Below are 14,887 nucleotides of genomic sequence, written 5' to 3'. Positions count from 1 at the left end.
CCAGTGTGTGAGCAAGCTAGAAACGCTCCTGGCTTAAGCAAGCCAGTTATGAAGTTCTTCATTATGAATTTCTCTGGAATTATACAGTATTGTATGTTTGTGTTTCTCTGTGATAATGTGACGACTCTGTAGTAATGCACTTTAATGGCAGCTTGACTCCGTGTGACTCTGATGAAAGATTGTTTTAAAACACTACCTTACAGCTGCCTGGGGGGTGTGTGTGTGTGTGTGTGTGTGTGTGTGTGTGTGTGTGTGTGTGTGTGTGTGTGCGTGTGTGTGTGTGCGTGTGCGTGTGTGTGTGTGTGTGTGTGTGTGTGTGCGTGTGTGTGTGTGTGTGCCTACGTGTGTGTGTGTGTGTGTGTGTGTGTGTGTGAGTGTGTGACATCATCATGTCCTCTCCTATTATAAAACATAGTTTGGTGAAAGTTGCCTCACAGACTGTAGAAAACACAACATAACACGACAGACGTCACCCACGACTTGGGACGTATGAACCTCCATAACTCTCCTCATTCACATGTGTCTACACAGGTCATGTAGAGTTAGCACGACTAGAATGGATTATTACTCTTTTTTAGAAGGGCATATTCAGATTATTGTTGTTGTGGATTATTGGATTTAGGTGGATTAGTCTTGCCACTAGTGTTGCTTGGAACTGTGCCATTCTAATTGCCTCTTGCAGGGATTAATAAAAGTAATGTCGAATCGAACTCATTAGAAACTGTTGTACAACGGGGTTCATCGATCGGCGGCCGTTTTGTAGGCGACCCGTTTCGGAACGTTCGATCGCCTGTGAGTTCCGCATCCTCGAGTGTTCTACACTCACAACAATGGCCCCTTCCACTGACCCAGTAACACTGCATGTAGCCTCCCTCCCAGCAAGAAGCCATGGTTGGAGGGACTTTGAGGGACCAAAAAGCCATGGTTGGAGGGACTTTGAGGGACCAAAAAGCCATGGTTGGAGGGACTATCATCCATCGACTACTACTACTTCACTATATCTATAGGCCTAGGTCCAGGCCTAGGGCACCCTATATCTATGTCTAGGCCTAGGTCCAGGCCTAGGGCACTCTATATCTATGTCTAGGCCTCGGTCCAGGCCTAGGGCACTCTATATCTATGTCCCGCCCCCCCCCCCATCCCCCCCCAAACTCACAACGTACCTATAATTGCTACGGCGAGGTTCACTGTGTGTGTGTGACATGCCGCCCGGGATTTGCCAAGCCGCTCGTAAGAATCCGACGAAGCATTTAGCGCAGACGCGCCACTTTTCCGCCCATGCGACTGTCTACATGGAGAGACCCAGTAGCGCAGGACACCCCACGGCGAGGATACGTAACCATGGCGTCGCCCCGTCAGGGAAGGGGGGGGGGGGTCTGTTCCACGTCACCACGGCGATAATATCGCCCACCCAAACTGGTCACATCTTACTGTCCGACCATCCGGAGGTGTATACACTCGTTGTACGCCCTTGACACTGCAGGGCGCACGCTTTGACATACATATACACACACTCTCACACACACACAGATAGAGAGAGGGGAGTGTTGTGTGTTTTTGGAGTGTTTTTTGGAGAGTTTTTGTTTTTGACATGATGGATTCGTATTTTCTGAAAGGATTGATTGTGCTGCTGATGTTACGCCACTGTCGGTCTCAAGGTAGGGGACACACCTCAGAGTGTTATGTAATGTAAACACTGTCATTATTATTATTATTATCATTATTATTATTATTATTATTATCTTATATAACCATGATTAATCAGGGGTATTATCTAATTATGGTAATAACTTGGTGCTGCTTGGTTGCAGCCGAAAGCTTATGTTTATTCCCTGATGATGCTTTTGACAATTATTAACACTTCCTTCACATGAACAAGCCTCTGGATACCCTCAGTCCTCCAGGACAGACCTGTTGATCATTGTGATCGATCAAAGAAACACATCATTTTAGTTATTCAGTTATTTACGCTGTGTAACATCAGTCAAAAATAGATACAAAATAGTCTACAAGGTGGAAGTGTTTGCTGTAATCAGTCCATTGAGAAGACTGAACTCTTGGTCAAGATAATGACCCATCTACATCAAGGCTTAAGACCCATCCATAGCAGGGCATAAGTGCAAAGACCAGCTATCTTTCGATTAACAAAACCACACGTGGTGGCTTTTCCCCAGGAGAGGCTGGTGGAGGTAGGAATCGGAGGACAGGCTCTCTATCTTGATACCATTCCTCATTCCATCCCATGCATTACGATGAGCCCGTCCTCCAATTTCTGCCTTTGCCAGCCTCCCATGCTTTACACAATACTAAGGGAGAGGTGGTAGCCTAGAGGTCGGCTAGCAATGGGAAGGTCGCTGGTTCGATCCCCGCCTCAGGAGGGAGCTGCATGTGAGCTAGTTACTAGAGGGATGCTGGCATCATATCTAAGGTGGAAGAGGTTGAAGCACTGCCACTGTGCCCTTGAGCAAGGCACTTAACCCCTAATTGCTCCAGGGGCGCTGACTATGGCTGCCTAGAGCCAAACATACTTTTCGTTGTACTGCAATGACAAAAAAGGTTGAATCTAATATAATATAATCTGACCCAAACTGTACTGTTGACTCCAACATTGTCGTCGATGTACCAACCACCGTAGATTGAAGACCCATCTCTTCAGGCTACACCTTAACTGTTCCTCCTGAAACCTCTCGGTCCCCTCTACCCCCCCTTGTAGAGTTTCTCTACTGTAAATAATAATAATTAAATGAAACTTCCTTCCTCTTAGCATTCCTGACTGCCAATGTCCCCTGGTCCTAGCATAGATTACTTTTTCTTGCGATGACAGATGGATAGATGATTCACTTACTTAGACAAATGTATTTGTTTGTAAGTCGCTTTGGATAAAGGCGTCAAAAGGCTGAATGCCCAAAAACTTAAATGTAAACAGCTCAGCTCAGTCTGGCTCTATAGCGTGAGAAGGGTAAATCATCGTTTTCCACTGATGCATTTTCCCCCCCAGACCTGGCCACCTCCACCCTCCCCTCGGCCACGGCGGTGTTGGTAACCCCCCGGGAGGCGGAGGCAGCTCCCCAGGAACCAGAGCTCTCGACTGGGCAGGAGGTGCACCCTGGGGTGGCCCCGCCTAGCCTGAAGGAGGTGGAGGAGGCGGTGCAGGAGGCCTCGGAGAATGTGGAGGAGGAGAGGGGGGCCGAGAGGGTGCTGAAAGAGCTGCTGGAGAGGGTGGTGGAGGCTGCCCTGGGGGCACAGGGGAAGGAGGGGGAGGTAGAGGAGGAGGAGGAGGAAGAGGAGGAGGCAGTGGTTGAAGCAGTGGAGGCTGAAGATGCTGGGGGCTTAGAGATAGGGGTGGTAGAGGAGGAGGAAGAGGAGGAGGAAGAGGAGGAGGAGGAGACAGGGGTGAAGGGGGGAGAGGTGGAGGTTGGAGGTGAAGAGAAGTTGGAGGAGGTGGAGGCTGCTGCTGCTGCGGTGGAGGAGGAGGAGGAGGTGGAGGTGTTGGCGGGAATAGAGGAGGAGGTGAAGGCCATTGTAGCGGATGTAGTGGGAGAGGAGGAGGCAGAGGTGGAGGAGGAGAGTTTAGCAGTGGAGGGGGAGATCGAAGGAGCTTCAGTTGACGAGGAGATCCCTCTAGCTATCCCTGTAGCTCCCATCACTGAAGATGGGGTTGGGGAGGAAACCAGAGCCACCACAGAAGAAGAGGAGGCAGGAGGAGAGCTAGTCGTAGAGGAGGTAGAAGGAGAAGAGGAGGGGGAGGGGGCGGAGGAGGAAGGAGCAGCCGAAACGCAGATCATCGTCCAGGAAACGGTGGAGGCCCAAGCAGTGGAGGAGTTGGGGGTAGACCAGGACCCGGAGTCTGACCTTGGCCTGGGCGGGGTGGACGTTGTTGTGGAGGAGGCTGGAGGTGTAGAGGGAGAGGGGGATGTGGAGGAGGTGGAGGCCCAGGGAGGTGAGGGTGTTGGCGGAGGGGAGGCGGAGGTGTTACCCCTCCCTGAATACGAGGAGATGGAGACCACCCAGTCGGTAGTGGGGGAGCCAGTGGAGGAGGAAGAGGAGAAGAAGGAGGTAGAAGAGGTGGAGGGTGGAGACATAGTAGAGGAGGCGGTGATAGGAGGTGGAGGAGGAGGAGAGGGGGAGGATGGCACAGAGCTGGTGGGGGAGGAGGGGTACGCTACAGGGCGTGAGGAGGATGGAGAGAGCGTGGGAGAGGTTGTGGTGGAGGAGGAGGAGGAGGAGGAGGTGTCTGCGGGGGTTGTGGATCATCTGGGAGGTGCATCAGCCGGAGAAGAGGATATTGACCTGGCCACACCAGAGGACAACGAAGCAGGTAAACTAATGGATCACATTATATCTATGGGGAGGCCGGTGGAAGTAGAAATCGGAGGGCGGGCTCATTGTAATGCATGGGACGGAAAGAGGAATGGTATAAAAGTGCAGATTTCTGCCCTCAACAGACTCCCCTGTTCCCTGCTCCCTAAATGCACAGTGTATGTTGATGGTGTTTTATAATAGCCCACATGTATGTAGGAATGGACTGCACTTAAATCGCGGCTTATTCCAAAGCGCTTTACTATGGCCTCTCATTCACCCATTCACACACCCATTCACACACCAATGGCGGCAAGCTACCATGCAAGGCGCTGGTTGGGAGCAATTAGGGGTTCAGTGTCTTGCCCAAGGACACCTCGACATGTGGCCATCCCATGCATTACAACCTGTCCTTATGAACCCGTCCTCTGATGTCTACCTACACCAGCCTCCCCTGGTGTTCTACCTCCACCAGCCTCCCCTGGTGTAGCTCTATAGTAGCTAATCTCCATCTCCAATCTAACACAGAGGGAACTGACCCCAAACTCAACTGACATTTGTTATTCCACACAGTTTATTATGTGTGTTATGCGTGTTATTTATGATGTGTTATTTCACATACGACCACAAAGTCTTACAGCTTAGGGTTAGGGTTGCACGAACACGCTCTGCCTCTCAGGGGAGGCTGGTGGAGGTAGAAATCGGAGTACAGGCTCACTGTAACGCATGTTTTGAATGGTGTCAAACACAAGTGATGAGCCCGTTGTCTGATTTCTGCCTCCACAAGCTTCCCCTGTTCCGTATCCTAACCTACTTCACCAAAGGACCGCCACTACAAAGGGCTTTTTTTGGACCTAGAACCAAATGGGTTCCCCTTTTGTCTTCCATTCAGAACTCTTTTGGGTTCCATTTAGAATCCTTTTGTGTTCAGGGTAAATCCCTTCCACAGAGACTTCTACATGGAACCCAAACCAAACTGGTTCTTCACAGGGTTCTCACACAGCTGGAGAACCTTTTTATAACCCGTGTTTCTTCAGAGAGCTGCTGGATGACAAGGCTTAAGATTCTGCCTGGCAACTAAAAGTACTTCTTAAGACTTTGATTGGGTGAAATTATTATTTTTAAATCTTTCTTTCTTCTTCTATCACGATGACTGCCAATGGCCCCGGGCCTGAGCTAGATTACTCTTCCTGCTACGACTGGTGGATTGATGATTCACTTGCTTAGTCAAATGTATTGATTATAACTCACTTTGGAATAAGGCATCTGCTAAATGCCAAAAATGTAAAATGTAAATGGGTGAAAACATTGATTGGGTGTTAGCGTTTGACTGGAACAAAAAGCCATCCTAAAACTGTAGTAATCAAGCAAGCACAAACACACACTGCATGTAAACAACGTCAGATATAAATAACTTCAATAACTTCAATAACGTCAGTTTGCTCTGAGCTAGCTAGGTCCAGAACTTCTGCTTTGCCTTGCAAGTAGAGTCAAAGAGTGACATGCTGTGTGTACGTGCTGAGTGCCCTGCAGGTTATTCAGACAGATAGTAACACACACACACACACACACACACACACACACACACACACACGCACACACCCACACATCTACACATTATCCCACATTCCGTAGGACCGTTCCACAGCCCCCCCCGACGCAGGGCCCCCCAGCCCTCATTTTCACGTGTGCGTTAAATACCTGACACCCCTCTCCTAGAAGCAGCGCAGCCGGAGACGGTCGCCGGGGCGACCTGGATAGTCGCCGGGGGGGAGGAGGGGGAGGGGTCTCAGGACCACGCGAGCCCCCCCCTCAGCCCCCCCCCTCAGGACGACGGGGAGGGGGACAGCGAGGCCCACGGTAACGCCATGGGTGGGGAGGAGATCCTCCAGGAGGAGTCTAACCACGCCAACGAGATCATCACCTCCAAGGACGACCTCCTGTTGACCTTCGACCTGGAGGAGGAGGAGGAGCCGCCCGCCGTCGCCGCCAAGGAGGCCACGCCCACCCTGGACAACTTTGTGGTGGAGGAGGAGATCCCGGCCACGGCGCCTCAGGCCGAGGGGGAGGAGCTTGGGGAGGCCAACGAGCTCGTGGAGGCCGTTGACGCCGGCTCTGGTATAATACGGTTTAACTGACATGTGTTAACTAGTTAGCTAGTTAGTAGTATCTCCTGGCAACCAAGGTAACCACTGACGACTCAGGTAACCATGACTCCCCAGTAGCCATGCACTGACGACTCACGTAACCACTGGCGACTCACGCAACCACTGAAAACCAGGATCAAACCACAGACATACTGTACATGGGTACCCTAAACTCTCAGAGAAAACAGGTTCTACCTAGAACCCAAAAGGGTTCTCCTGGAAGTCTCTGTGGGAGAACTCTCTTGGGTAGAACCTTTAGGAGAACCCCACGCCACGAACAACCCTTGAGAAACCCCTTTCTCAAAGAGTTTATACTACAACAACTGACAACACAAGTTACTCTCTTAAAGGGCCGGTTCAGGATTTCTCAACCTCTAGTCAGATGGTTCCTGACCTTGAGAGAGGTCAACGGGCCAGAACAAACGGTCATACATGGTTCTCCTCAAAATAACTTCCAACCAGTCTCACACACACACACACACACACCCCCCCCACACACACACACGCACACACGCACTGGTAACAGACAGCCATTTGTCTCGGTACAGAGGCTGGTGCTCTGGGGCTGGAGGCGTGGAAGATAGGAGCCATCTCCGCCGCTGTCTTCCTCGGTCTGGAGACCGTCGTCATCGTCGTCTACGTCCTCAAGTGTCGCAACCGAAACCACAGGTACCGTAGTTAGTACACCTGTATACATGACCCTACAGGTACTATAGTACACCTGTATACATGGTACCTGTATTCAAACGATCTTGTGAACTCTGATAGTCCAAGTTCAAATACGTTATTTGCGTTATGAGCTTTCTATTGGTTGATTCTGATACTAATGATGTGTGTGTGTGTGTGTGCGTGGGTGCGTGTGTGTGTGTGTGTGTAGCGGCCCAGCCCCAGAGCGAGTGTGTGAGGAGGCGTGTGGAGACGCCGAGGCTACGACAGCAGACGGCAACGACGACACGCTGACCGCCAGCAACGGAGAACTACAACAGTACGTACACCCCGGAACACTATATTACCCATAAGTCCTGGGAAAACGACATTACCCATAAGTCCTGAGAAACTACATTACCCCTAAGTCCCAGGAAACTACACTACCCATAAGTCTCAGGAAACGACATTACCCACAAGTCCCGGGAAACTACACTAGCCATAAGTCCCGGAAAACTACATTACCATAAGTCTCATGAAACTACATTACCCATAAGTCCCGGGAAACTACACTACCCATAAGTCTCAGGAAACTACACTACCCATAAGTCTCAGGAAACTACACTACCCATAAGTCTCATGAAACTACATTATCTATAAGTCGCGGAAAACTACACTACCTAAAGCTCCATAGCAACATAACCAGATTAATGCACGATCAGGGACTGGGAAATGAGTAACAGCACCACTATCTTCTTCTAATCGCGGCAAAACATGTCTCTTGTGTAAAAATCACCAGGGGGGTATTCCATCAACGTTGCTTAAGGACAATCCAGGCTTATTTTGATAAATCCTGCAAGATTTTTTAGAAATCCAGCGAGACTTAATAAGCAAGACTTATCAAAATAAGCCTGGATTTTCCTTTAATGCAACGTTAATGGAATCCCCCCCCCGGGTTTTAAGAACATTCTTTGTTTGGACTAATACAGCACTCTTCACTGAACGTTTCATTACGTCCATCTATTTAGAAGTATTTAAAAGCTAAAGTCTACATATTGCACCAAGTGTTTCCAAAAAGGCTATTAGAGCAGACTGTACTCCCCAACCGACTTTCTAGCTTGTGTGCAAGTCCATCCTAAAATAACTGCCTTGAGTCTTGGGTCACATGAGTGTGTTTGTGTGTGTGTGCGTGAGTGGGTGTGTGTGTGTGTGTGTGTGTGGGTCGGGTGAACCCAAAGTAGTGCTGCTTAATCTGGCAGAAGGAGAGTATACTAAGCTTGGTGTGTGCGTGTGTGCCTGATTTAGCTGGCCCCAGTATAGTGGTATTCAGTTGTACTAAGCACGCAAGGCATCTATGAGTAATATTCTTACAGAACTAACGGGCACAGTCATATAATGTTTACACACACAATCACACACACACACACACACACACACACACACACACACACATACACATACATATACTGTATATATATATATATGTATGTATACACATACAAAACTCTTTTTATTATTACTACTCGATCTTTTCAGTTTGTAAAGCGTCTTCGAGTGTCTAGAAAAGCTCTATATAAGTCTAATGTATTATTATTATCATTATTATTATTATTATTTTATATATACAGTACCAGTCAAAAGTTTGGACACACTTCCCCATTCAATTCAATGGGAAAGTGTGTCCAAACCTTTGACTGGTACTGTATTAAACGGTTCCAAGAATTACGGGTCGTGGCTTTAACGAGGGTTTCTGTTGACACCCTCCCCTCAGGATCGCGGCTCTGGACCCGTCGGACCCGTGCCAGACCCAGCAGGAGGTATCCATGACGATGACGGAAGTCCCGCTAAGCTCCAACGGCCCAGATTCGTCACATGACCTTCGGACTTCAGTTCTTTAGAGTCTGGCCCCGCCCACCTCCATTCCTGCTCCTGCCCACATAACTACCCTCCCCCCGCCCCCTTGACCTCCCTGACCACCCCAACCGACGTCCATTATTGTTCCTGCCCTCATAACTACCCCCCCCCCCGCCCACCTTGACCACCCCACCCCTAACTGTTGTTACTATAACCCCAACTGTACGGTGTGTGAGAGAAAAATAGAAAGAGAGAGAGCGTAGAGACTGAGTGAGTGAGTGAGTTAGCGTGCGTATGTGTGAGAGAAAGCGAAGGAATGTGTGTGTGTGTGTGTGTGTGTGTGTGTGTGTGTGTGTGTGTGTGTGAACGTCGTTAATTCCTGTACATTCTTTAGACTAGAGGTAAAAATGTTTAGCATTGTTGTTGTTCTAATCGATATCGGCCACAGAAGACATTAGAGAATGAGTTTTTTTTTTTAACACTGTCGGTGTATATGCGTGTTAGATCACCCCAAAAACACAGATTGATTGCGATGCCATTGTTTGATTGATTGATTGAAAACTTTATTAGAAGATTTGCAGAAGTAGGTACATGAAAGTACATATTACATACAAGGTCAACTAACAGGATAAAAACCCAAGAAAGCCACTGGCTTATTTCAATTGGGTTCCTTGATTCTCAATTCATCGTTACATGTAAGACAGACAAAAAAGCTAGTACTATCTACAAGATAATACAGACAAATAACTATTACTATCTACAAGATAAACACACATCCATCATGGGAAGAACAATACAACGAAACATAAGGTATGTACAGCGGGTAGGACAGGTGGGGACATACACCACAGGTGGGGGCGGGGGACAAAACACAAAGTATGTACAGTGGGTAGTTCGGGTCTTTTAATCTGATCGATCATGATACCTGGCCAACTTTATAATAAAGCACGTTATTTTGACACGTTATTTTGAAATAAAGCCATTGAAATGTGATTTATGATCTTACCACATGCTGTCAGCGCCAACCTCTGTATCATCATTCACTATTTGACATGTACAGAATAAAATGATGTTAAGGGTGTCGGTGTCCTCTCCTCCTTACACTCAACCCTCTCCTGTCCGCAGAGGAGGAGACAAACACACACACACTGATAGGATGTGTTTTATCATTGTGCTTAGGTAAACCCTAAATACTCTATCATTAGGAATTATGTTGTACAAGGTGTAATATCTAAAGTGCTGACACAGGCTGCAAACTCTCTGTCTGTAACTGGACCTGAGCCAAATATAGAGACCACGGGACCAGTTTGGCTCTGAGGATATTGGAGCCTTGCAGTGGTCAGCAAGGTGGTACGACAGGGACACAGGATGGAGACTTATATGGGTACTGAGGTCAATAGGTCAGTGGACCAGAGTCAGGTAACTGGTGACCGAAACGAACAAACCGTTATGGTATTGGAAAGACATCTAACTTTAGTGGCAAGGTACAGCTGTTTCCGGTGTCAGCGGAAATCTAGGATATAAGCCCATTGCAAAGTGTCATTCGGGGCGTGCCTCTCCTCGTTGCTTGCCGTGTGTTGAGAGGCTGCCCAGCGCTGTATGGAATAAATCTATCTTAATTGTCTACTTGAGCAAATCTATTAATTATTCACTTAACGGGGAAGGAACAAATCTAGGCCGCCGCCTATCATCTGACATTCACCTACTATCAATTGGCGTTTAACGAACAGGATCCTAGATTCAGCGAGACAGGTAAGGCAGATAAACACAGTGTGGTTGTGTGCTTTAACCTGAATTGTTGTTCTAGAGGGAAAAACCTGTAATTTTTTTCCTTGAATGAAGGAAAGGGGATGAATTTGATGAAGGGGGGGCTGATGACTAAATTGGACTAAATATTAAAGTTTGAGTATTGCTGTGTACATGAAGGTCATTAATCCACATATAGGATAATACGGTATAAAAGGACAGAGCTGCTAGGTGTCACTCTGGAAGAGATATACTGATACTGGATATTGATTAATTCATAGAAGAATTGATTAAACGGAATTGGACATTCCGTGGGGTTTTATTTATGGTTATCTGTAAGGTACAGACATATTGAGGTATTTGACAGGAAATAAGGTGAACTGCAGAGCACGCTTGAGTCAATTAAAACTATGAAGTAGAATGTTGATTAAGATGGTTAAATGAATAAGGTATTGACACACAAGTGGTTATGGTATGTAATTTGAAGTGTGATTTAAAGAAAGTGTTTATAAGTGGTCTAGTAATGTGGGTATATTATGTAGAGAAACAGGATAATGAAAGATATAGGTCAGCGGTAAAAAGACAGTTGTAGGACGATAAGAAGTTGAACGGATACGGCATTTGTGTTAATGTTAAAGCGCAACAGATTTGAGTGAGAAGATTGATTTATTGAGACAGGAGAGAACAGATGTGACGTGGATTTAAATGACCTTGATGAAACGCAATACAACAGACTGAATTAAAGTATATAACAAGGAATAAACACGAATTGGGTAACTATAAAGCTCTAACGAGACAATTTAGATAAAAGAATTCCTTTTTACTAACATTGTGTGCAGTGTAATTAATCAAACATGGGTAATCGAACGTCTAGGACGGCAAATTGTGAGAAACGGATTATTAAGTATAAATCGGTTAGGGACTTGCCACGAGGGGAAAGACAAGCCATTAAGAAACTATTGGAAATTGATCCACACATAATTGATATTCCGATAAAATACACTGATACAGTGACACCAAAAGGATGGATTTTACTTAAATTAGGACCATTCTATGCAGAACCATTTCTAACAAAGATTGCGGAATGGAGTGACGATAATTTCCCAAGTATCGGGAGTTTTGAAAAGAATAAACTGAAGATTATTGATGAATATTTGATATCGAACAAAAGCATTTGCGACCCATTATGGGATATTGATTACATGAAAGAAGTCTATCAAGCATGGGTAATAATGTCTAATCAATGGCCTGGTAATATTGTCAGAAAGAAGGAACACAATAGGTCTAACCCTGTACCCAAGATAAAGGAAGTACAGAGCGTGTCTCCTCCTGTACAGGCGGAACAGGCGGAGCAGGCTGTGACACGCAGCGTGATCCAGGTACAAGCGCCACTGCTAACTATAGAGGAGAAAGTCCTGTATAAACCATTAACCATATCTGACGTATCTGCGATCATAGTTGACGCACCAAGACCCTTGATTAACCCAAAAGGATTCATAAATTGGTATAAAACAATGTTGCTACATGGTAATTTGAATGGCACGGATTTAAGATACATTCTGATCACGTTAATGCCAGATGTTGAAATTGATACTTTGATAAATGCTTGTGAAACTTTGAATGAAAATAATGATGGGCCATGTAGAGGAAAAACAATTAATGAACGATTCCCATGGTTTAAAAATGAACACAAGTTGACTCACATTGAACAATTAACCAAATTTCTAAACGAACATGCCAGCCAAAACCGTGATATCTCACAAATTCTGAACTGTAAACGTAAGCCTAATGAAACAATGTCTGACTTTGTAATCAGATTCCAAAATACCTGGAGAGAAAAGGCGAATTTGGAATTAGAGGACAAACCTAACGCATTCTTTACAAATATGATTCTAGATGGTATTGGAGACGATGCAAAGAACTTCAAATTATCAACACCAGACATTTTCTCAATGACACCAGCATTGATTGAAAAACGAATAAGGGAATTAGAAGCTTTGGGATTGTTTAATAAGCAACACCAACCACAAGTCTTGGAGCTTGCGCAATACACGGACCTAGAGGGATGGAATGAATACTAAGCATTATGGGTAATGAAGTCTTACGTGAAGCATGGCGAGTGATAGAGTTATAGAGAAATCATTGAGTTAAGTAATAAGAATCCTTGTATTGATTAACATATTGTAAACAAATGATAAAGAGTGAAATGAATAACTATTGTATTTTCAGAACAAGCTAAATAGCTTAGCACCAACAGCAAAAGGTGGTAAAGAGACGAGGGGTAAAACACTGCTCCACAACGCTGCACCAGAGACGACACTCGGAACCTACACTATTAATAGAACTGCCCTTGCAAACAAGACGCAGCTCGGTGACACAGAGACACAGACACGCAGAGAACACATAGAAGTGTTAGAGATGTAAATGTAGTTGTCTCTTATTGTAATTATCATACAATTCTGCATTGACTCAGTAAACGTAACATTTGAATTTACTTAGTAAACAGAGACATGCATTGATGACTGTTGATGTTCACACCAGCAAAGAGGAATATGTGACATTTTGATTGATGAATAATCCCGAAAGGACAACACAACTCTTGCCAATTCTATCTCCTGACAGAACCAAGAAAATGCAGAGAAACTGAGCGACGGACTAAAAACGGGGGCGTTGCTGAGGGCCAATCTAACAGAAGTGGGGGCTGAAATGACAGTGAACGATTGAACCAGATGAGAGAAAGGGGAAACCACAAATGATAATTCTCTGTGTAACTGTAAATGAAAATGTTGTTTTTCTGTTTGGAAGCGGAAACATGATAATGACATGACAGACTACAGACTTTGATAAAGCAATTACACATACGAATATGACGGTACTTTAAACAATCAACAGTGTTAATCGGCCAACAGCTGAATGCACGAGCATTACACATTGATGCAACATTTATGATAGAAAACCATTCACACTGACTCAAGAATGTCTCTGATAAATCTACTAAAACCAACGGGTGATTGAGAAATATTTGATTATAAGAGAGGGATAGAACATTTAAATGTTCACAGCAAATTTAAACCTTAATACAAAATACGCTTATACTGAACATAGACCAACGGGGAAGTATTCAAGACATCAGTTATGATTATGATCAGAATTTTTTAACATACGGGTAGAATAGAACCTATCTACCTCATTAAAAGTATGCTTAGTGGAATTGACTCAGATTGCACATTGACAGTGAATAAACTAAGCATTGAAGACTGATTTGGATATTAAAGGGACGGTTCACGGGTTTTCACAACACACGTCCTAGTTTGATACCCATGGCATGAACCTCAAATGACATCCTTTTGTTTCCTCTAGGAGCATTGATGAAGGACGAGTTAACCATTTTGAGAGAAACTAAATGTCTGTCTACCTGTACTTAACGATTGTGCAATCCCTGTATCTAAAAATGTCTCAGCAGGCAAGTGCAGAACTCACTAGAGGGGGGGGACCACAGGGGGCCCAACCCACTCTCGACTCTGACGATGAGACCCAAGCAAAGGGGAAAACACGTATTATGACAAACGATTACTGATTCCAGTACCATAATGATGACTATCTCTGCTATTAACAATTATTCTTGATGTTGTTGTGAATTAAGATTGAAACTAGGACAAGAGATACCGGACAGACGATGCGTGCCGAGAGAAACCGTGTGATCCTGGCCTCATTGTGGATAAGATGGATGGCCACAATTTTATCGGTTCTGTATACGCTCTGGGTGTTAACTAACGAAACAGACTTTACTTTAACTGAAGACTCTGACACTAATCTTGTTCGCATGCGTCGTGACATCCAGGGAGTTAAACCGAATAGCGCACTAGACTCAGTTGCAGGTGTTTGCCAGTTTGTTGACGATTGTTGTACGTATTCACCACAACAGGATTAAACCTTTAAGATCAGACAATGGGGACATAGAACAATAGGGGAGAGAAAAGTAGGGGGTAAGGATTTAGAGTTTCAATAACACTGTTAAAACATTTGAGCAAGCATCATGATGGTGAATGAAATAATTTCTACTGTGAGTCTCTCAATAACACAGCAACAATACAAGAGGACAACAAGGCGAAAGCAGACAACAATGGAAGAATGTTCCACCAGCATCTCAGATAGTGCCTCATTGCGACCGGAAAAGCATGATGGTCCCTCTGTTG

The sequence above is a fragment of the Nansenia antarctica genome (genome assembly GCF_963989245.1).
Source record: "Nansenia antarctica genome assembly, contig: SCAFFOLD_206, whole genome shotgun sequence".
Classification (NCBI taxonomy): Eukaryota; Metazoa; Chordata; class Actinopteri; order Argentiniformes; family Microstomatidae; genus Nansenia; species Nansenia antarctica.
The sequence above is the reverse complement of the archived record's forward strand: the minus strand, read 5'-3'. Positions refer to the sequence as shown.